Source organism: Stenella coeruleoalba (assembly GCF_951394435.1).
Source record: "Stenella coeruleoalba genome assembly, chromosome: 12".
NCBI lineage: Eukaryota > Metazoa > Chordata > Mammalia > Artiodactyla > Delphinidae > Stenella > Stenella coeruleoalba.
The window spans coordinates 76,178,730-76,203,456 of NC_137158.1; the positions used below are offsets into that span (position 1 = coordinate 76,178,730).

Genomic DNA, 24,727 nt, shown 5'->3' on the forward strand with positions numbered 1-24,727 from the left:
AAACACAAATGATGATATGAGACACAGATATAACATAGTTCACAATATTTCCCAAAACTACAGACTACCAGCCAGGCAGTATGGTACACTAGAGAGAAGGTAATTAAGAAAGTGCTAATAGCGTTTCCTTTTGTATCCCACGCTACAAGGCATGGGGCTTGAAATAGCATATTATAACAGGGAGATACTTTACTGTGATAATGTTTTAATAGGAATATTTAATATGCATTAAGAGGTCCTCATTTTCTTGCAGTGCCCTTGTAGGTGGCCCTTTAAGATTTCTGTCTCTATGCATTCTAACAAAGGAGTCGGCTCCGCATTTTGGTAGGCAGACTTTGCAGACGTGTAGCCTTGGTAAAGGAGAGGTGGATGGTGTATCTGTGCCCAGTGCGTTGGTGAAGCAGCACTACGGCAACAGTAGCTTTTAGCAGCTACCAGGTTTGCTAAAAGCAGCCATGTCCAATTAGCAGTAAGTACCATGCATCTGCAGTTACTAGGAATTCAACCTCTTTTGAGGCTGAATCTTAATGTAGCTTTATTTATTTATTTATTTATTTTTACCAAAAATAACAAAAACCTAATACTCTGGGAGAATAAAGAAAAATCAGCAATGGCAAAATGGAAGCACTCTGAAATGTTTTTATTGATTTAGAATATAGAGGGAAAGGTAGAGTTAATGACGTTTTAAAAACTGCGTTATTTCAAAGTACTATTTTACTACAGTTTACTTCCAAATTTTGAATTTCCTCTTCATATTAATATTGCAGTTTTTTCCTTAGAAATTTATAATATTGCTGTGGGTTCCCTATTCATGTTTCCATGACCTTCTGCAAAATATTGTTGCCAGGATAATAAAAATAACAGTTCCAAAGACACAGAAAAAAGACATAGAAAACAAAAAGATGTTCAATTTCTTTTCAAGGTGTCAAATTCACTGCAATGGAAAAGAATACAATATACTACTAAAATGTTATTTTAAACAGATAGTACTTATTTAAAAATATTTTCAGCATTTATTTCCTTGAACATTTGATATCCCCTTTTTTTTTCCTGAAAATGTTTGTTTACATTCAGAAAGTATTTCTGCGAGTTCTGGCAGTATAATATTTCTCCCTTGTCTTTCACTGCTTTCTCTTTTTTAAAGGATATCGTAGGAGAAAGACATCTGTTGAGTTAAGCATTTTCTGGAGCTGCTAGGTTCTAGTAAGACTAATGGACTAATAAAGTAATTACTTCATTGCAGTTGGAGGGTATACCTTTCCTTTATTTTCCTAGTTCTTTTAAAAGTGCCAGGAACACCAAAATAATCAAATCTAATGTAGGACATGGTAACTTTTATTTGCTGCTTATATTCTGAGATTTACCATAATGAATAAATGAAAAATGCTAAAATTGCAGCTTTGAAACATACTTATGAACTACTTGACATCTTCAACTGTTTATGTGTTTTAAGAGTTAGGATTGTGATATCATGGCAAGAAGATCCTATGGACTATTTTGGTTTCTACTGCCAACCGTTCAGAATGAGGCAATTTCTATATACACGAATCAGTTTGGAAAACTATGCAAATAGGAAGTTATTCTCAAAATCGGTTGAGTGAATTTTAATACATTAGTTGCTGACCAATATCATTAGTTGAGGTGCATAGATACTGCCATGGTGTTTATTTATTAAATGTGTATAATTATTTAGTATGCATACATTTGGCTGGGCTTTATCCACATGGAATTTCTAAAGCTTGCAGTTTCTGATTTAACCTGTTTCTGTGGAAAATAATGGAGGCACATGGTCAGTTAAGCCCACCTCCTCCAGCTTCTTCTCTCTTTTCCTCTTAGGTATCTTTGCCCTTGTCTGCCTTTCCTTTTGCTCGCCTGTTCTTCGAATCCATCATATTTTGTCAGTGACATCAAATCTGCTGCTCTGGGAATATGTAGAATTTTATGATGCTCAAGAGCAAATTGATTGTGATAATGCAGAGGCGTCAGATATTGCAAGGGGGTGAGAAAGGGGAGTGCTCTGAGATGCTCACACAAACAGCAAACCTTCAGAATTAGCTGGAAGGAGAGAAACAAGGGGGAAAAAAATCCCTCAAATCAAAATAGTTAAAGGAAATATACATTTTTGCATTCCAGGTATGATTTAGGAAAAAAAGAAGTCTAATTTTAATTAAGAAAGAAAATCGTCTGTGATTTCCGGAGCCTAGGAAGCAAAAAAGTATCTGTACTTCACATGAAATTAAACCAGCCATTGTGAGCTAAGCAGTGATACCATTAAGTCTGACTGTCATTATAGAGAGAATAAAACTCTCTCTCCTTCTCAAGTAATATTTGTGAAACAAAGGACCACTGAAGATGATAAGGGTTTTCCCCCTGAGATCTAATTATTTAGCCAAAAACTTGATCGATTTCTTTTGTTCAGGCTAGTGGCCATATTGCAACAGCACTCAGTCCTCGTTGACCTGACTTGGCAGAATCACTAAACCCAGTATCCACTTTCAGCCCTTATTTTATTTGACCCGCCTGTCAGCCAAACTTGACCCAGTCGATCACTCCCTTCATCTGGAGACTTCCCTCCACTCCAACATACTCTGCTTTCCGGGTTTTTCTCCTTCTAAACTGGCCACTCTTTCTGTCTCTTTGGTTCGTTGCTCCTAATTTCCAGTCTCTCAAAGTAGGAGCTCCCCAGGATCTGGTCCTTGGACTTCTTTTCTTGGTCTCAGTCACATCTGGTGTCATGACTTTAAATACCATCTATCATCCTCTCTTCTCTCTCCTTGAACTCTAGACTTGTCCCTGCCTACTTGACCTCTCCACCTGGGTGCCTAAGAGGTTTCTTAAACTTACCATGTCTGCAAACAAACATGCCATCTTAACTTATAGCAAATCCTTCCTTCTGATTCTCATGCCAAATACCATGGAGTAATTCTTAACTCCTCTCTTCCATGCTCTCAATCTAAACACCTGAGAATCCTGTTGACTTTAGAATAAAAAATACATCAGAAATGTATACTTCCTATCACTTCCATCCCCGTTGCCCTGGTCCTAGCTACCACTATTTCTTGTCTGGAGAGTTGTAGCAGCCTGGTAACTCGTTTCCCTGCTTCTGCCTTTTTTTTGCTCATGATCAGTCAGTTCTAGCACTTAAAATGGAAGTCACATAATGTCATGACTTTGTTCAACATCTCCCAATAATTTCCACTTTCACCCGGTAAAAGCCAAACCTGTCTCCCACCCCTTCTTACCTCTTTGATTTACTGCTTACTCTTACTTATTCTGCTGCAGACACACTGGCATCCGTAGTACTCCTTGAAGCATTGGACACGCCTCTGATCTAGAACTTTCACGTTTGCTCAGACACATGGCTTGCCCTTCATTTTGTTGAGGTCATTTTTCAAATTTCACTTGGGGCAAGGCCTTGCCTGACCACCATATTTGACATTGCAACCCTCTCTAACTTTCCCCCTCTTCCCTGAATATACTGCACTCCCTTCCTTGCTTCATTTTCTCTCTTTATCACCTTCGAACCTATTGTGTACTTTACTGATTTATTTTTCCTTCTCCCTGCACTGGACTATAGGTTCTGGGAGGGCAGAGTTCAGTGTTTCGTCCATTGCTGTATCCCAAGTACTTAGAACAGTGTCTAACACATAGTAGGCATTCAGCTGATGTGTTTTGAAAGAATTGAGGGTAATAAATTATGATTGGTCAAAATCAACTAGGTGATCTCATAGTATAACGTGCCTTGATTGGAGGAGAAGGGAAACATGTGCATGGCGGGGGGGCGGAGGAGCTGCACAGAGCCATATGTGGCATTTGGGTGAGAGTTCACAAAAAATGATCTAACCTCCCTACTTGCTGGGTCCTATTATCCCCTCCTGAGTCAAATCAGAATGGCTTGACTACGCCTTTTACTAGTGGTGAGGCTATTTTAGCATTCCACTAAAAACCATTTAAAATACAAAAACAAGGCTGTACTACTTTAACTCTGACCTTAGAAGACTCTCAGTTTTATAACAGTTTAGAGAAAATGTGGAAAGGTTGAATATGTTTGCTGGCCTCAATCTTTCTATTACTCATCTCTATAAAGAGGCTTTTAGGGACATATTAAAAAGTTTCCATCCCTCTTGTCTCTTGCTTTCCTTCTCATCTTTCTTCATTGCACCCAAATGGACAAAAGCAAGACCCTGAGAGTCTGGAGGAAATGTGTTATGGTGAGAGCAGACTGGGGTGGAGCTGGCCTAGAACCTTGGATCCTGCCCTCAGATCGGCTACTCAAGTTATAGCTCTCGAACAGAGTGAGCTCATGCGTATTCCCTATTACCAAGAACTCACTAGGCTGTTGTTTCCCTCAGAAGGAGAAGTTCTCATCTGGAAGCTTTATGTGTTTGCGTCTTCTCCCACGTGTTTCTCCGTGTCTGACTAGATCTAAGATGAAAGCTTCGGTTTTGAGATCAGGTGCCACACCAAGAGGCAAGAAAAGAGATAGCAGAGGGTGGTGTATTAAACTGAGAAAGTAGGTAGTTTTCTAGACAAACTGAAAGCCAGAAATGACATCATCTTGTCATAGCTTTCCTGTAATAAGGCAGTGGTCTGAACTTGAGGAACCTGTTAAAGTCTGCTTCCAAACACAGAGGCCATTTCTAGGGCTAGATGCAGAGTGGTAGGTACCCTCAATTCTATTCTGAAACAAGGCAGTTTATAAACTATAAGGTAGCTGATAAAACCACAGGAATAGAAAGCTTTGCAAAATCTCCAAAAACACTGGGAGTTTTAAAGTTCAATGTTCATGCCATATGAATGCTTTTTAAAAAATTTTATTTTATTGAAGTTTAGTTGATTTCCAATGTTGTGTTAATTTCTGCCTTACAGCAAAGTGATTCAGTTATACATTCTTTTTCATATTCTTTTCCATTATCGTTCATCACAGGATATTGAATATATTTCCCTGTGCTATACAGTAGGACCTTGTTGTTTATCTGTTCTATATATAATAGTTTGCATCTGCGAATCCCAAACTCCCAATCCATCCTTCCCCCACCCCCTCCCCCTTGGAAACCACAAGTCTGTTCTCTATGTCTGTGAGTCTGTTTCTGTTTCATAGATAAGTTAATTTGTGTCATATTTTAGATTCTACATATAAGTGATATGGTATTTGTCTTTCCTTTTCTGATTTTCTTCACTTAGTGTGATAATCTCTAGTTCCATTCGTGTTGCTGCAGGTGGCATTATTTCATTCATTTTATAGCTGAGTAGTATTCCATTGTATATATGTACCACATCGTCTTTACCCATTCTTCTGTCGATGGACATTTAGGTTGTTTCCATTTCTTGGCTATCGTGAATAGTGCTGCTATGAGCATAGGGGTCATGCCATGTGATTTCTTTGTAGTTTCATGTCTTGGCTATTTAGCATTCTTTAGAGACACCTGCTTGATAAAAATAGAGCAGGAATTTTTGGCCAGTTTTGTTAGTTATGGGCTGGTTTGGTTTCTTTTCCTAATAGAAGTAGCAAAATAGATGGTAAGAAGCAAACTGCTTTCATGATTATAGATGCCTCACGGGGCCTTCTTTCATCACTGGAGCTTAAAATGCACTTATTTCTTCAGTTCTTTTTTATGCATTTATTTAAGTCTTCAGCCTGTTTGTTCTTCATAAATTATTCTGTAATACTTGAACAGGAGCAATGATAATGGTGCTTTTAGAATCATAAAATGACAGCAAGTTTGAGCTCCAGGGGACTTCAGAAAAAGCCTAGCCCAGTTGTTTATTTTACAGAAGAAGAAAAGGGAAGCCAGGTGGTGACTCGCGCAAGGTCTTACACTGAACTGCTGGCAGAGCTGGGCATTATGAAAGCTGCCTCTCCTAATCTCTCAGCTGTTCTTATTATTAAATCACAAAGAGGTTATTTCTCAAAATGAAGAAATAACATAAAGTTATTTCTCAAAGTAGCCTTTCTGTATTTTTTGGTCACATGGGAAAATAAAAATTATTATGAACTTTGGAGTAACAGCAACAGCAATGGCAACAACAAACTCATCAAGACATATTCTATGGTCTAGAGAACTCAAAACAAAACCAGAATATTCCTGTGATTTCCATTGCATGAGACAACATGGTTCTGCTAATATATTAAAACAACTGTGTTTATAAGTTAGATTCCTTTTATTGTATTTAAATATTCAAAGAATTTAAGCTATGTTAATATGTTCCTGGCGCGCCCGGCCCTGCATGCCATACCGCGGAGCTTTGTGCTGCAGAACACCACCTGGTGGCTGATATCTAGACAGTGGAGATCTTGGGACCCATTTTCGTTTTTGATAAAGATGGCACAGCGTGTGGCTCCACTTGGTAAATATTTCTGGTGATGTAAATCTGGTACCATACCCAGGTAGACATGGTCCTTACTCAGGGTCATTCTCAGTGAAGTACAGCCTCAGTCCTCTCATCATCAGAATTTGGGTCCTTCTGGGACTTTTCTTTATCAGAACTGGAAAAGGTTGGTGGAAGTCTGAAAGTTATAAAATCAGTAAAAACTTTAATCAAATGTGTCTGAATCTGTGCTACAAATTAAGCTATATAGAGTTTACAGAAAGCTTTAACTGAAGCGTACATGCCTATGGGTGAGCAAGCCGTTATCAGGGTTCACCACATCATGTAAAATCTAGGTGAGACTGGCACAACCCTCAATTTGTGAAGACCAATTTCTCTATGCCTTCGATATACACATATTCCCAGAAGACTTGTTTAATTACTTCATTCAATGCGGGTCATTTTACTGTCCTGCATGTCTTGTCCACTTTCCATACTGAGTGGAGTCTGAGGGGGAATTTATTCTCTTCCTTTGATTTCCACAAAAGGCCACCCAGACAAGACCTTGTAGTTACTGCCAGATTTTACCAAAGAAGAAAGAGTTTACAGCACAACAAACAAGCATCTTGAAATAGAATATTAAATATCCCTCTTCTTAAAAATTTCTTGTCCAATTCAAACTTCAACATCCTTGCTGCTCTCAACTTTCCCGTCTTCTTTTCTCCTTTTTTCCATCTTGTAAACAATCCCAGCTTCTGTACTATTGCGTTGGGGGTTGTTGTCTTATGCAGAATATTTTAGCTCATCCTTTGGTTTGTTGTTTCCTTCTTGGTCTTACTGAGTCTATGCATTAAAAAAAGCAAAACAAAACAACTCAATATACCATTGAGTTATTTTTTTAAGTGAAGAAAATTTTCCCTCTGAAAGGTGCCACTTGTTAAGATTTTATAAATAAATATGTAAATAAGTTATTTTACACACACACATACACACACAACTATAATTAATATATAGCCCCCAAAACATCATAGTCTGGTGTTAATTCTAGTTGTTCTTCATTTAGGATTGGTGAACGTTTTGGCTCCATGTGGCAAAGGGAAAATTACCTGCTGTATTTTTTTTTTTTTTTTTTTTGCGGTACGCGGGCCTCTCACTGCTGTGGCCTCTCCCGCTGCGGAGCACGGGCTCCGGACGCACAGGCTCAGTGGCCATGGCTCACGGGCCCAGCCGCTCCGCGGCATGTGGGATCTTCCCGGACCGGGGCACGAACCCATGTCCCCTGCATCAGCAGGCGGACTCTCAACCACTGCGCCACCAGGGAAGCCCTACCTGCTGTATTTTAAATCTGGGTCCTCTTCTTTTAATTGCCTAACTTCTGCATCTTCAGTTAATCTCCTTTTGGATTTCATTCACCTCAGATAAGTTTTTCCTTTTGTATGGGCTACTGTTCTAATCACTGAGAAAATTCAGTTTGTCTGCAGTTGCTTAAGGATCTGACCTCAATGTACTGTCTTTGGTGTATAGTTGCTTTTTTTTAATGGTGGATATACTTCATTATACATTTGTCAGCACCCACAGAACACACAACACAAAGAGTGAACTATAGTGTAAATTATAGACCTTAGTTAATAATAATTTTCAATGGTAGCTCATCAATTATAATACATGTACCACAGAAATGCAAGATGTTAATAATAGGGGAAATTGGGAAGGGGGGATATATGGTAACTGTGTACTTTCTGTTCAGTTTTTCTGTAAACCTAAAACTGCTCTAAAAATAAAGTCTATTAATTAAAAAAATCATTAAAGTAAACAAAATGCTACATTGGAAAATATTCACTAATGCAAAAGAAATGGGTGAGGAGTGGATCTCCACATTGGGTAAGAAATCTGAGATCCCTTGAAAACCTCAGCTAGTCTCACTCTTCGGGTCAGAAGATATGTATAATTATCATTGAGAAGGATGAGTACCACAAACAAATGGTCACCACTGTCCTTCTTTGTAACTGTTTCCTGCTGACATTCTCTCTTTCTACCTGAGGAGTAACAGGTAGATTTCAGAAAATCCCAGGTCACAGACTTCAGGTCATAATCATACAAGAGAGTAAGGGTTTTCAATATATAGTATCATGTTATTTATATATAGTGACAATTTTACCTCTTCCCTTCCAACTTGGATACTTTTAATTTCTTTTTCTTGTCTGATTGCTGTGGCTAGGAATTACAATACTATGTGGAATAGAAGTGGTGAAGGAGGGCATCCTTGTCTTGTTCCAGATTTCAGTGGGAAGGCTTTCAGCTTTTCACTGTTGAGTATTATATTGGCTGTGGGTTGATCATAAATAGCTTTTATTATGTTGAGATATGTGCCCTCTATGCCCAATTTGTTTTTTACATTTCTTCTTCTTTTTTTTTAAATTGGGGTATAGTTGTTTTACAACATTGTGTTAGTTTCTACTGTACAACAAAGTGGAGTTCCCTGTGCTATACAGCAGGTTCTTATTAGTTATCTATTTTATACATATTAGTGTATATATGTTGATCCCAATATCCAAATTCATCCCATCAGCCCCCCACCCCACTTTCCCCCCTTGGTGTCCATATGTTTGTTCCCTACATCTGTATCTCTATTTCTGCCCTGCAAACCGGTTCATCTGTACCATTTTTCTAGATTCCACATATATGTGCTAATATATGATATTTGTTTTTCCCTTTCTGACTCACTTCACTCTGTATGACAGTCTCTATGTCCATCCACATCTCTACAAAAGACCCAACTTCATTCCTTTTTATGGCTGAGTAATATTCCATTGTATATATGTACCACATCTTCTTTACCCATTCATCTGTCGATGGGCATTTAGGTTACTTCCATGATACGGCTATTGTAAATAGTGCTGCAATGAACATTGGAGTCTTTTTGAATTATGGTTTTCTCTGGGTATATGCCCAGTACTGGGATTGCTGGGTCATACGGTAGTTCTATTTCTAGTTTTTTTAAAGGAACCTCCATACTGTTCTCCATAGTGGCTGTATCAGTTTACATTCCCACCAACAGTGCAAGAGCGTGCCCTTTTCTCCACACCCTCTCCAGCATTTGTTCTTTGTAGATTTCTGATGATGCCCATTCTAACCGGTGTGAGGTGATAGCTCATTGTAGTTTTGATTTGCATTTCTCTAATAATTAGTGATGTTGAGCAGATTTTCATGTGCCTCTTGGCCATCTGTATGTCCTCTTTGGAGAAATGTCTATTTAGGTCTTCTGCCCATGTTTTGATTGAGTTGTTTGTTTTTTTGATATTGAGCCACATGAACTGTTTATATATTTGGGAGATTAATCCTTTGTCTGTTGATTTGTTTGCAAATATTTTCTCCCATTCTGAGGGTTGTCTTTTCTTCTTGTTTATAGTTTCCTTTGCTGTGCAAAAGCTTTTAAGTTTCATTAGGTCTCATTTGTTTATTTTTGTTTTTATTTCCATTACTCTAGGAGGTGGGTCAAAAAAGATCTTGCTGTGATTTATGTCAAAGAGTGTTTTGCCTATGTTTTCCTCTAAGAGTTTTATAGTGTCCAGTCTTACATTTAGGTTTTTAATCCATTTTGAGTTTATTTTCGTGTATGATGTTAGGGAGTGTTCTAATTTCATTCTTTTACTTGTAGCTGTCCAGTTTTCCCAGCACCACTTATTGAAGAGACTGTCTTTTCTCCATTGTATATCCTTGCCTCCTTTGTCATAGATTAGTTGACCATAGGTTTGTGGGCTTATCTCTGGGCTTTCTATCCTGTTGCATTGATCTATATTTCTGTTTTTGTGCCAGTACCATACTGTCTTGATTACTGTAGCTTTGTAGTATAGTCTGAAGTCAGGGAGCCTGATTCCTCCAGCTCCGTTTTTCATTCTCAAGATTGCTTTGGCTATTCGGGGTCTTTTCTGTTTCCATACAAATTGTGAAATATTTTGTTCTAGTTCTGTGAAAAATGCCAGTGGTAGTTTGATAGGGATTGCATTGAATCTGTAGATTGCTTTGGGTAGTAGAGTCATTTTCACAATGTTGATTCTTCCAATCCAAGAACATGGTATATCTCTCCACCTATTTGTATCATCTTTAATTTCTTTCATCAGTGTCTTATAATTTTCTGCATACAGGTCTTTTGTCTCCTTAGGTAGGTTTATTCCTAGATATTTTATTCTTTTTGTTGCAATAGTAAATGGGAGTGTTTTCTTGATTTCACTTTCAGATTTTTCTTCATTAGTGTATAGGATTAGTGCATTAATTTTGTATCCTGCTACTTTACCAAATTCATTGATTAGCTCTAGTAGTTTTCTGGTAGCATCTTTAGGATTCTCTATGTCTAGTATCATGTCATCTGCAAGCAGTGACAGCTTTACTTCTTTTTTTCCGATTTGGATTCCTTTTATTTCCTTTTCTTCGCTGATTGCTGTGGCTAAAACTTCCAAAACTATGTTGAATAAGAGTGGTGAGAGTGAGCAACCTTTTCTTGTTCCTGATCTTAGTGGAAATGCTTTCAGTTTTTCACCATTGAGGATGATGTTGGCTCTGGGTTTGTCATATATGACCTTTAGTATGTTGAGGAAATTTCCCTCTATGCCTACTTTCTGGAGGGTTTTTATCATAAGTGGGTGTTGAACTTTGTCGAAAACTTTCTCTGCATCTATTGAGATGATCATATGGTTTTTCTCCTTCAGTTTGTTAATATGGTTTATCACATTGATTGATTTGCATATATTGAAGAATCCTTGCATTCCTGGAATAAACCTCACTTGATCATGGTGTATGATCCTCTTAATGTGCTGTTGGATTCTGTTTGCTAGTATTTTGTTGAGGATTTTTGCATCTGTGGTTATCAGTGATATTGACCTGTAGTTTTCTTTCTTTGTGACATCGTTGTCTGGTTTTGGTATCAGGGTGATGGTGGCCTCGTAGAAGGAGTTTGGGGATGTTCCTCCCTCTGCTATATTTTGGAAGAGTTTGAGAAGGATAGGTGTTAGCTCTTCTCTAAATGTTTGATAGAATTCTCCTGTGAAGCCATCTGGTCCTGGGCTTTTGTTTGTTGGAAGATTTTTCATCACAGTTTCAATTTCAGTGCTTGTGATTGGTCTGTTCATATTTTCTATTTCTTCCTGATTCAGTCTTGGCAGGTTGTGCTTTTCTAAGAATTTGTCCATTTCTTCCAGTTTGTCCATTTTATTGGCATAGAGTTGCTTGTAGTAATCTCTCATGATCTTTTGTATTTCTGCAGTGTCAGTTGTTACTTCTTGTTTTTCATTTCTAATTCTACTGATTTGAGTCTTCTCCCATTTTTTCTTGATGAGTCTGGCTAATGGTTTATCAATTTTGTTTATCTTCTCAAAGAACCAGCTTTAGTTTTATTGATCTTTGCTATCGTTTCCTTCATTTCTTTTTCATGTACTTCTGATCTGATCTTTATGATTTCTTTCCTTCTGATAACTTTGGGGGTTTTTTGTTCTTCTTTCTCTAATTGCTTTAGGTTCAAGGGTAGGTTGTTTATTCGAGATGTTTCCTGTTTCTTAAGGTAGGATTGTATTGCTATAAACTTCCCTCTTAGAACTGCTTTTGCTGCATCCCATAGATTTTGTGTCATCGTGTCTCCATTGTCATTTGTTTCTAGGTATTTTTTAATTTTCTCTTTGATTTCTTCAGTGATCACTTTGTTACTAAGTAGTGTATTGTTTAGCCTTCATGTGTTTGTATTTTTTACAGACCTTTTCCTGTAATTGATATCTAGTCTCATAGTGTTGTGGTCAGAAAAGATACTTGATACAATTTCAATTTTCTTAAATTTACCAAGGCTTGATTTGTGACCCAAGATATGATCTATCCTGGAGAATGTTCCATGAGCACTTGAGAAAAATGTGTATTCTGTTGTTTTTGGATGGAATGTCCTATATATCAATTAAGTCCATCTTGTTTAATGTATCATTTGAAGCATGTGTTTCCTTATTTATTTTCATTTTGTATGATCTGTCCATTGGTGAAAGTGGGGTGTTAAAGTCCCCTACTATGAATGTGTTACTGCCGATTTCCCCTTTTATAGATGTTAGTATTTGCCTTATGTATTGAGGTGCTCCTATGTTGGGTGCATAAATATTTAAAATTGTTATATCTTCTTCTTAGATCGATCCCTTGATCATTATGTAGTGTCCTTCTTTGTCTCTTCTAATAGTCTTTATTTTAAAGTCTCTTTTGTCTAATATGAGAATTGATACTCCAGCTTTCTTTTGGTTTCCATTTGCATGGAATATCTTTTTCCTTCCCCTCACTTTCAGTCTGTATGTGTCTCTAGGTCTGAAGTGGGTCTCTTGTAGACAGCATATATATGGGTCTTGTTTTTGTATACATTCAGGCAGTCTGTGTGTTTTGGGGATCATTTAATCCATTTACATTTAAGGTAATTATCGGTATGTATGTTCCTATTCCCATTTTCTTAATTTTTTTGGGTTTGTCATTGTAGGTCTTTTCCTTGTCTTGTGTTTCTTGCTTAGAGAAGATCCTTTAGTATTTGTTGTAAAGCTGGTTTGGTGGTGCTGAACTCTCTCAGCTTTTGCTTATCTGTAAAGGTTTTAATTTCTCCATCAAATCTGAATGAGATCCTTGCTGGGTAGAGTAATCTTGGTTGTAGGCTTTTCTCCTTCATCACTTTAAGTATGTCCTGCCAGTCCCTTCTGTCTTGCCGAGTTTCTGCTGAAAGATCAGCTGTTAACCTTATGGGGATTCCCTTGTGTGTTATTTGTTGTTTTTCCCTTGCTGCTTTTAATATTTTTTCTTTGTATTTAACTTTTTACAGTTTGATTAATATGTTTCTTGGCGTGTTTCTCCTTGGATTTATACTGTATGGGACTCTCTGTGCTTCCTGGACTTGATGAACTATTTCCTTTCCCATATTAGGGAAGTTTTCAACTATAATCTCTTCAAATATTTTCTCAGTCCCTTTCTTTTTCTCTTCTTCTTCTGGATCCCCTATAATTTGAATCTTGGTGCATTTAATGTTGTCCCAGAGGTCTCTGGAACTGTCCTCAGTTCTTTTCATTCTTTTTTCTTTATTCTGCTCTGCAGTATTTATTTCCACTATTTTATCTTCCAGGTCACTTATCCGTTCTTCTGCCTCAGTTATTCTGCTATTGATCCCTTCTAGAGTATTTTTAATTTCATTTATTGTGTTGTTCATCATTGCTTGTTTCCTCTTTAGTTCTTCTAGGTCCTTGTTAAATGTTTCTTGCATTTTCTCTATTCTATTTCCAAGATTTGGGATCATCTTTACTATCATTATTCTGACTTCTTTTTCTGGAAGGTTGCCTCTCTCCACTTCATTTAGTTGTTTTTTGGGGTTTTGTCTTGTTCCTTCATCTGGGATATAGTCCTCTGCCTTTTCATTTTGTCTATCTTTCTGTGATTGTGGGTTCTTTTCCACAGGCTGCAGGATTGTAGTTCTTGCTTCTGCTGTCTGCCCTCTGGTGGATGCGGCTATGGTATTGCCTATATTTTATTTTAGGAATTTTATGGCTTTGGGTCTTACATTCAAGTCATTGATCTATTTTGAGTTAACTTTTGTGTATGGTGTATGATAGTGGTCTAGTGTCATGTTTTGCATGTGGCTGTCCAGTTTTCCTAACACGTTTAATTGAAGAGACTATTCTTTCTCTATTGTATGTTCTTTGCTCCTTTGTTGTAAATAAATTATCCATATATGTGTGGACTTATTTCTGCGCTCTCTATTCTGTTCCATTGATCTGTGTGTCTGTTTTGTGCCAATACCGTACTGTTTTGATTACTATAGCTTTGTAGTATAGTTTAAAATCAGGATGTATGATACCAGCTTTGTTCTTCTTTCTAGAGAGTGTTTTGGCTATATGAAGTCATTTGTGGTTCCATATAGATTTTAGAATTATTCATTCTAGTTCTGTGAAATGTACCTTTTAAATTTTGATAGGAATTACATTGAATTTGTAGGTTGATTTGCATGGTATAGGTATTTTAACAATATGAATTCTTCCAATCCATGAATATGAAATTTCTTTCCATTTATTTGTGTCTTCTTCAGTTTCTTTCATCAGTGTCCTCTCGTTTCAGTGCACAAGTCTTTTACCTCCTTGGTTAAATTTATTCCTAGGTATTTTATTCTTTTCAATGCAATTGTAAATGGGATTGTTTTCTTAATTTCTCTTTCTGATAGTTCATTATTAGTGTATAGAAACACCATGGATTTCTTTATATTGACTTTGTATCCTGTGACATTACTGAATTCATTTATTAGTTCTAACAATATTTTATGGTGTCTTTAGGGTTTTCTGTATATAGCATCATGTCATCTGCAAATAGTGGACCCCAGACCAATTAAATCATGATCTCTGTGGTGGTAATCAGATCTTAATAGTTTTTAAAGTTCCCAAGTTTCTTCTAATGAGCAGTCATTATTGACAACCACTTCTAAGGTATCTTCCAGGTCAAAAATGACTATGATTCTAACTTAAATGAATATGAAACAAATTTGTCATAAAGGCTCTATTGTCTACTCTTCCATGCATGGGTTTATTCCTCCAGAAATAGTCATTTCTTTACTAAGGTGTATACTTATCTTCGGAGCATCTGTTGGGACACATGTTGTGCAGCTTGTACCAAAACAGCATGGTGTGTGCTGAAATATTGCTTTGGATTTTATAGATTATCTTATAACTTAGTTTTGCTGATACGTTATTTGATTTTTGGTGAGTAGTGTGGATGTCTTTCTTTGCAATCCAGGGGGCTGCTATCACTTTTTTTTTAAACACGTGAATTCTACCAATTGATTTTTAAAATGAAAAAAAATTGTATAACCATTTAAAGATTTTTTTATTTTTAAAAATATTTATTTATTTATTGGCTCTGTTGGGTCTTAGATGCGGCACGTGGGATCATTCGTTGTGGCGTGCAGGCTCTTTGTTGCGTTGCGTGGGCTTCTCTCTAGTTGTGGCGTGCAGGCTCCAGAGCGTGTGGGCTCTGTCGTTGCAGCATGCGGGCTCTCTAGTTGTGGCATGCAGGCTCAGTAGTTGTGGCGTGTGGGCTTAGTCGCCCCGTGGCACGTGGTTCCCTGACCAGGGATCAAACCCATGTCTCCTGCATTGGAAGGCGAATTCTTAACCACTGGACCACCAGGGAAGTCCCTGTAACCATTTTTTAAATTGAAGTATAGTTAATTTAAATGTGTTAGTTTCAGGTGTACAACAAAGTGATTCAATTATACATATATATGTATACATTATATATGTATGTATATTCTTTTTCAGATTCTTTTCTGTTATAGGTTATTACAAGATATTGAACATATCTTGTATATATTGAACATATCCCGTGCTATATAGTAGGTTCTTGTTTTCTATCTATTTTACATATGGTAGTGTGTATATGTTAATCCCAGACTCCTAATTTATCTCCCCCACCCCCTTTCCCCTATGGTAAGTTTGTTTTCTATGTCTGTGAGTCTATTTCTGTTTTGTAAATAAGTTCATTTGTATCAGTTTTTTAGACTCCACATATAAGTGATACCATATAATATTTGTCTTTTTCTGCCTGAGTTACTTCATTTTATATGATAATCTCCAGGTCCATCCATGTTGCTGCAAATGGGCTGTCACTTTTAAAGGGTGATAAATCTCCTTAAAATCCCAGCTCTCCCATTTACCAGTTCTATGACCTTGGACTCATTTCCTCACTTCTCTGTGCCACAGGTTTCTCTGTAATAGGGATAATTATAAAACTCATTTCATAGGGTTTTGAGAATCATACTGGTAAAGTTATTTTATATAATTAGCACTCAAAAATGACCACTAATATCTGGTATCTGAAAACATATTTTAAAATATATTTCAAAATGTTATTATATAAAAGATATGTAAATTTTATTTTACTATATTAAAATGGATAAGTTTAAAATACATAACAAATATATATGTTAATATGTTAAAATGTTCAACATGTGTTTAGATTTTTCTGTGTATTTCTAAAAGCAGTTTATTTCCTTAAGTGTTACATAATACTTATAAAACATATTTATATAAGTTCCAAATAATAACCTCTGTAGCTCCTGGAAAAGTAGGGCTGTGTCTGATATTCTTTTGCATCTCCCTTAGTTTCCAGCACTCTGAGAACCACTCAGAGTCACTTTTCCATATGCAGAAATCTTTAGGTACACGTCTTGCATTATTTCTACACATTCTCTCCACCTTGCTACATTCTTCAGTGGCATAAACATATTCCCTCTCCTCCCACAATGGAAAGAAATATGCGTATTGAGCAATTCCAACACCCAAGAGCAAAAATTACTAGTTAGTGTTGAAAACAAAAACAAGTTTCATTTTTGTGTGTGTGGTTGTTGTTCCTGTTGCTTTTTGGTGTGTGTGTGCTTTTGTATGTGTGTGTGTTTCTTTTCTTCCAGTAAGTTTGTCCTCTGTTTCATTTCTTCCATCAATTTCCAGCATTCTATCTCCAGACTATATATTTCAAGGACCCTACCCCCAGCAATTTCCCACTGTCCTTCATTCATTCTCAAGGGCAGTGGGGATGGTGCCAGTCAGGAGCTAGTGACAGGATAGTATTATCTACTGTGTTGGAGGAGCTAAGAACTGATTAAGATTCTCCAAGGCAGAGAAAGACATGGGCATCCAGTCTTGAAAACAGTTTGTTGTTGGTTGTTACGGCAGAAGAGCAGTGAATTAGCTTGAAGAAGGCCAAAGAAATTACCCAAAGCTTCCACATATAAGTGATATCATATCATATTTGTCTTTCTCTGTCTGACAAATGAACTTATCTACAAAACAGAATTAGAGTTACAGATCTAGAAAACAAACTCATGGTTACCAGGGGGTAAGCGGGGGGGAGGGATGAATTGGAAGATTGGATTGCCACATACACACTATATTATTAAATAGATAACTAATAAGCTATATATTAAATAGATAACTAATAAGGACCTACTATATAGCACAGGGAACTCTACTTCATACTCTAATGGCCTATATAGGAAAAGAATCTGAAAAAAAGTGGATATATGTATAGGTATAACTGATTCACTTTGCTGGGTACCTGAAACTAACACAACCTGTAGATCAACTACACTCCAATAAATTTTAAAAGAAAAATAAAAACATGAAATTACCCGAAGCTCAGGTGCCTTTCTAAGACACACCAACCTTCATTCACTCACAAATTCGGCTACCAGGTGATGAGAAGACAAAAATGGATGTCATCTCCGGTTTTGACTTCAAGGAACTCACAGCCGATGGGGGTCTTGGGGGATGGACAGAGGATTAAAATACAGTGTTAACAACTGACCTCAGCCTGGGGGAATGAGTAAAGAATTTGGAAGGGAAATGATGCCTGAAAGATTAACATAAATCAGGCCAGTTAAGGAAGCGGTAAGGAGAAAGGTGGCTGTGTTTACCAGTAAAGGAAAGAGGCTAGAAACTGCAGGAAACACAGGCAGTGGGGTGTTGCTGGAGCATAAACTATGACGTTCGCCTCTCTCTTGCTTTGCTGTCAACAGGTCAGATTGGCAAGTAGGGTGACCAACAGTCCTGGTCTCCGGCAAGGTGAGACTTTCAAGTAGGGTGACCATACGTTCTGGTCTGCGGCAAGGTGAGACTTTGAAGGTTAAAATGGGACAGTCTCGCCACATCAGGAACATCGAGCTCCCTATCTCTGTGTGGGTATCTGCCAGCTGAATCATCTGCCTGTCTTTTGTTTGTTTGGTTTTGTTTTCTAAGTAACAGAAGAATATGTTAAAGATGGGTTATGGAGGAGAAAGAAAGGGGAGGTATGATTTTTGTGGCTTGGAAGAAGACACCCTCCATGAAGGATATGGTTATGCTATGGAGGACTGCTTTCTAGCTAAGGACAAAGGCAGGGACCACGGAGAAGAGTCTGTGCCCTGCACTTGGGAGAGTGAAGGGCAGTGGGAGATCACTGGGGTGGAGTCCTTGAAATGCATAGTCTGGAGATAGAATGCTGGAAACTGATGGAAGAAATGGAACAGAGGACAAACTTATTGGAATTTCTTTTAAAATGTGTGGTTTCTGTCATCAGTTCGTTCGCCATGATATAGATGGTTATCAATAGTTACAATTACATTCATCAAGATCTAAAATTTCTACCATTTTTAGATATTTATCAGTCACAATGAGGGTTATTGAAAGTGATGTTAGATAATTTCCTCTAAAAGTTGTGTTCTATTAATCCATACAAATATCAGTGTCTACTGCATGCTTTTTATTAATCTTGGGGCCAGATAGCAATTAAACACTCAGAACCTAAGAACATTTTATAATATAGCACTTCATGTAATTCTGTAAGACACTGAACACATTTACCTCTTTTCTTTTGGGCCTTTAAATCGGAACAGTGCTGTGCAATAGAAGTATAATGTGAGTCACATGTGTCACTTAAAATTTTCTAGTCATCAAATTAAAAAGTAAAAGGAAGCCAGTGAAATTAACCTTGACACATTTTATCCAACATATCATAATTTCAAAATGTTATCAATATAAAAATTATTAATGAGATATATTACATTCCTTGGCTTTGGACTAAGTCTTCAAAATTTTGTGTGTATTTTTCACTTACAGCACATCTTTCATCAGGCATATTTTATCTATATGTAGATATCATAAAACTTACAGTTGAAAAAGTAAATTCATATACCCAACTTGTCACAAACATACTTAAAAGTTTTCCAATGACTGAATTGAGTGTCAGTTTTAAATTTGAAGTCAATTGAGTTAATTAAATGAAATTAAAAAAAAAACTTCATTCCTCAGTCACATTAGCCACATTTCAAGGGCTTATTAGCCACATATGGTTAGTGGCTGAAGATTAGAAAACAGAGAAGTAGAATATATTTAGTAAATGAATTTGGAAGCGGGCACATTTTATTACTCTCCTTTGTCGTGCTTTTTTTTGGTTTTTTCTCTTTAGCTGTTTACAGCTATAAAAGCCAAAAGACTCTCCATCTTTTTTTGTAGGCATTAGTTCCATATACGTCCTGTAGATGGCAGCACTTTCTTCCTGAAACTGTAAGAGGGAGGAGTTGCTAGGACTTGTCACTCAGATTCTGGCGTTTTTCATAGAGTCAATTCTTTGGAAAATTTTTTGGTGGCATAGGTTAGAATCTTTTCAGTTCTACTGTCATTCTGTATAGATGGCTGCTGATTATGGAAACAGTCTCAGCCTCTAGAAAATTGCACATTCCTCAATTTGGGGTAAAAGAAAAGCAGCTCTAAGGTGAGAGAAGAAAGAGATGCAATTAAAGGACTCCTATCAAAACGCTTTCATTTGCTCAAATCCATATTTTGGAAATGGTGATTCCAAGTGCTGCTTAATAAAACTTTTCTAAGCAGATGAGAGGTAGATTTTGTTTTAAAGACTGTGGCAATGTTAATCTGTTTTTTTCATTTTCCAGGCAACTTTTGTAAGTGAATGTTTTAGAATGCCTACAGTTTCATATTTCTTTTCTATGTAAGACATCCACATCCATTATTAAAACAACTGAACAGGGCTTCCCTGGTGGTGCAGTGGTTGAGAGTCCGCCTGCCGATACAGGGGACACGGGTTCGTGCCCCGGTCCCGGAAGATTTCACATGCTGTGGAGCAGCTGGACCCGTGAGCCATGGCGGCTGAGCCTGCGCGTCCAGAGCCTGTGCTCCGCAACGAGAGATGCCACAACAGTGAGAGGCCCGCGTACCGCAAAAAAAAAAAAAAAAAAAAAAACCCAACAAAAACACCCTGAGCAAATAACATGTAGCTAAAGTTATATATATGTGTTTATAGTTCATGGATTAACATTTTAGCATCCCTCCCCTCCCCTTCATTTTGTGTTTGTGATAAAAGAACATGAGATAAGAGGGGTACCAGCATTGGAGGGATTCAAGTTGAGTTTCTAAGGACCGATGTGCATTTTTTTTAAACATCTTTATTGGAGTATAATTGCTTTACAATGGTGTGTTAGTTTCTGCTTTATAACAAAGTGAATCAGCTATACGTATACATATATCCCCATATCTCCTCCCTCTTGCATCTCCATCCCACCCTCCCTATCCCACCCCTCTAGGTGGTCACAAAGCACCGAGCTTATCTCCCTGTGCTATGAGGCTGCATCCCACTAGCTATCTGTTTTACATTCGGTAGTGTATATATGTCCATGCCACTCTCTCACTTCGTCCCAGCTTCCCCTTCCCCCTCCCCGTGTCCTTAAGTCCATTCTCTACGTCTGCGTCCTTATTCCTATCTTGCCATTTTTTAGAACCATTTTTTTTTAGATTCCATATATATATGTGTTAGCATACGGTATTTGTTTTTCTCTTTCTGACTTACTTCGCTCTGTATGACAGACTCTAGGTCCATCCACCTCACTACAAGTAACTCAATTTCGTTTCGTTTTATGGCTGAGTAATATTCCATTGTATGTATGTGCCACATCTTCTTTATCCGTTCATCTGATGATGGACACTTAGGTTGCTTCCATCTCCTGGCTATTGTAAATAGAGCTGCAATGAACATTTTGGTACATGACTCTTTTTGAATTATGGTTTTCTCAGGGTATATGCCCAGTAGTGGGATTGCTGGGTCATATGGTAGTTCTATTTGTAGTTTTTTAAGGAACCTCCATACTGTTCTCCATAGTGGCTGCATCAATTTACATTCCCACCAGCAGTGCAAGAGTGTTCCCTTTTCTCGACATCCTCTCCAGCATTTATTTTTTCTAGATTTTTTGATGATGGCCATTCTGACCGGTGTGAGATGATATCTCATTGTAGTTTTGATTTGCATTTCTCCAATGATTAATGGTGTTGAGCATTCTTTCATGTGTTTGTTGCCCATCTGTATATCTTCTTTGGAGAAATGTCTATTTAGGTCTTCTGCCCATTTTTGGATTGGGTCGTTTGTTTTTTTGTTATTGAGCTGCTTGTAAATTTTGGAAATTAATCCTTTGTCAGTTGCTTCATTTGCAAATATTTTCTCCATTTTCAGGGTTGTCTTTTTTGTCTTGTTTATGGTTTCCTTTGCTATGCAAAAGGTTTTAAGTTTCATTAGGTCCCATTTGTTTATTTTTGTTTTTATTTCCATTTCCCTAGAGGGTGGGTCAAAAAGGATCTTGCTGTGATTTATGTCATAGAGTGGTCTGCCTATGTTTTCCTCTAAGAGTTTTATAGTGTCTGGCCTTATATTTAGGTCTTTAATCCATTTTGAGTTTATTTTTGTGTATGGTGTTAGGGAGTGCTCTAATTTCATTCTTTTACATGTAGCTGTCCAGTTTTTCCAGCACTTCTTATTGAAGAGACTGTCTTTTCTCCACTGTATATTCTTGCCTCCTTTATCAAAGATAAGGTGACCATATGTGCGTGGGTTTATCTCTGGGCTTTCTGTCCTGTTCCATTGATCTATATTTCTGTTTTTGTGCCAGTACCCCGATGTGCATTTTTGTGTAGCTCGTGAGGACTCCCTGGTACAAAACCCCATCAAATTGTGGTGTGTTTTCTTGATACTCTTTGGGTGGCATTTTAAAATCACAGCCTCTCTTTTCTGTAATTATCACTCAGTCTGTCTCCCAAATAGAATCTCAAGGTGCTGGCTGAATTCTAATCATGATTTTGCTTATTTTAGTTTTATAGGTAGAATATTCATAGTGTAACTAGTATAATAAGTCTAATACCAATGCTTTTGACTCAGAATGTTTAGTTTTCTTAATGTACTCTTTACTTCTTAAATTCTGGGATAGTCTGTGAAATGGTAGAGGAGAAGTTTTGAGGAGAGAAAGAGACAATTTTATTTAGGACAGATACACGTCAGAAGCTATACAAGCTTCTTTTGCATGTGTTTGCTTTTATTACCTCTTCTAATCTGAAGAGCAATTTTCTTATAGCTAAAGAAACTAGACTTGGAGAAGTACTATACCTGTCATTTAGCAAATTTCTAGGTATATTTCAGAAAACCTACCCCAAATGTTTTCGTTTCTTATCTTTTTAGCAGAGACCACATATAAGGACTTTCTATATGAAGACATCTAAGGAATTAAAACATGGTGTCATTTCTGTAATTTCTTGCCCCATATATTTCTGGTTGTCTTTCTACTATTGTATTTCTTCTATTCTGTCTGCTTCCTTAACAGTTTTTTTTGTTTTCTTTTTCAAAATGTAATATTTACCCAAAGTTCAGCACTTGGCTTCTTTTTCTTTCTCCTTCTTCAATTATCACGTCCGATCCCATGGCTTCAACTATCTTCCCATGAATGTTAATTTCCAAATTTGTGACTTCATTCTTTCTGTTAGTCTGAACAGGATAATTGCTGAACAAATAACATCATAAATCTCAGTGGCTTATTTCTCTCTCACACACAAATTCTAGTGCAAATACTCCCCACCTGCTTTCCTGATGGCTCCCCACCAAGTGGGGACTCAGGGATCAGCTCCATCCAACTTACCCTATTTTATGTCTTGGAGCCCTTTAGCAGTCTGGTGATGCCTATGGGCCTCCTCTAAGAATAGTGTTTGTAAATGTGGAAGAGAAAAAAAAAAGAGCTAGTAACCAAAATTCAAAGTTAATTAAAAAATAGTGCCAGGTAAATATATTTCAAGATATCTGCATCAAGTGTAATGTGTTATGAAGTATCTGTGATTTCTATGGGAGACAAAGGCACATTTTGCTAACACTGTTGTAACCACTGACTACATTCGTAAATACAGGGAATGCTAAGGTCCAGTTAAAATTCATGAAAACACATTTCCCCCTTCCAAGCTCACAGGACTCCCTTAATGGCTTAGATTTCAGGTTCTAGTGGCTCCACAATTACCAAAGACTTCTTGGAGTCCTTTACTAGATCTTATGCATGCGATCGACTGACAAAGACCTTGTAGGATAATATGAGACATTTGGGGGCCAAACCAGGAAGGGACATACACCACCTGCAGTCAGAGTTTATGGGCTAGAACAAGTTGTATTGTCCCTCTGAGGAAGAGGGCTAGGAACTGTATTTCAGCTGTGTGTGCAGGAAGGAGGTAGGATGTGGAGAGCATGGAGCAATAATTGTTTCAAGCAAGAGTTATCAATGGATGCTAAAACTAAGAAGGAAAAATATGATGAGAAACAGAATATTCTTTATAGCTTTGTAGTACTGCCACACAGATACTTTTTAATTGGGAAGGGAAAATACTAACTTTATGGAGAGGAAGAGATCTAGCCAGACAGCACCTTATCCAAGTAATCAAAGGTGATGTCATCAGTAATGAGACAAACTGGCACAGGTGACGCACAAAGCAGGAACATTTCTGTGATTCCCACCCAAAATGCATAACCTGAATTTAGTCAAAGGAAACATCAGAAAAACCCAGGGCGGTCCCCAGACCTCTTGAGAGAAAATTCACAGCCCTCGCCCCCTGGGCCCAGCGTCCCGGGTCCGGAGGGGGCCGGGCTTCCCGGGGTCCCCCGAGCGCTGCTCGCGCCCCTCTCCCTGGAGGTGTCCAGGGGGCGGGGAGCCCGCGTGGGTGGGACGGGGCCGGTGTGGGAGGGGCGGGGGGGAGGAGCGGGGTGTGCCCCCGTGTGTGGCTGGGGGAAGCCACTGCCTGTTTAGTAGTTGCTGTTGCTGCACTTCCACTTCTCTCCCAGCGAGAGAGAGACTCGAGTGGCCAGGCTCAGCCGCAGCGAAGCAGCCAGACACGAAGAGAGGGGCTGTTTGCTGGGTGGGGGTGGGGGGGGTCACTCTGCGGATGAAAATTTGAGGGCCAGAACCAGCTCCTCCCCATTTTCGTCCTCCAACCAGCAAACCGAGAAACAAACACCCCCAAGAAGAAGGAGAGTAAAGTCAGCATGAGCAAAAACTCCAAACCCCTCTCCACGAGCGCCAAGAGGATTCAGAAGCAGCTGGCGGACATCACTTTAGACCCTCCACCCAACTGCAGTGCTGGTCCCAAAGGCGATAACAGCTAGGAATGGAGATCAACCATCCTACGGCCTCCAGGGTCCGTGTATGAGGGTGGTGTATTCTTCCTTGATATCACTTTTACCCCAGAATATCCCTTCAAGCCTCCAAAGATTGCATTTCGGACAAGAATCTATCACTTGTAGTATTAAGTCAAGAAGTTATTTGCTTGGACATATTGAAAGATAACTGGAGTCCAGCACTAACCATATCTAAAGTCCTTCTTTCTATCTGCTCACTTCTTACAGACTGTAATCCTGCCGACCCCTTGGTGGGAAGTATTGCCACTCAGTATATGACCAACAGAGCAGAACACGACAGAATGGCCAGACAGTGGACCAAGGGGTACGCTACATAAAATGGATTTTCACAATTCTTTACATTATTTGTCTGTCACAGAGAGAGCTGCTTATGATTTTGATGGGGTAGGGGAGGGTG

General features: G+C 38.1%; 1 protein-coding gene and 1 pseudogene across 5 annotated transcripts in view; both read left to right on the plus strand.

Annotated features, from left to right (window-relative positions):
* LOC307195506 (ubiquitin-conjugating enzyme E2 E1-like) overlaps positions 1-24,688 on the plus strand; it is a 103,271-nt pseudogene extending 78,583 nt beyond the window's left edge. Inside the window, exons 2-3 of the transcript in view lie at positions 1,837-1,999; positions 23,977-24,688. The product of the transcript in view is annotated as a ubiquitin-conjugating enzyme E2 E1-like (transcript). The remainder of the gene's footprint in view (positions 1-1,836; positions 2,000-23,976) is intronic.
* ESR1 (estrogen receptor 1) overlaps positions 1-24,727 on the plus strand; it is a 393,643-nt gene that overhangs the window by 73,598 nt on the left and 295,318 nt on the right. The gene's annotated exons all lie outside the window — the stretch shown is intronic.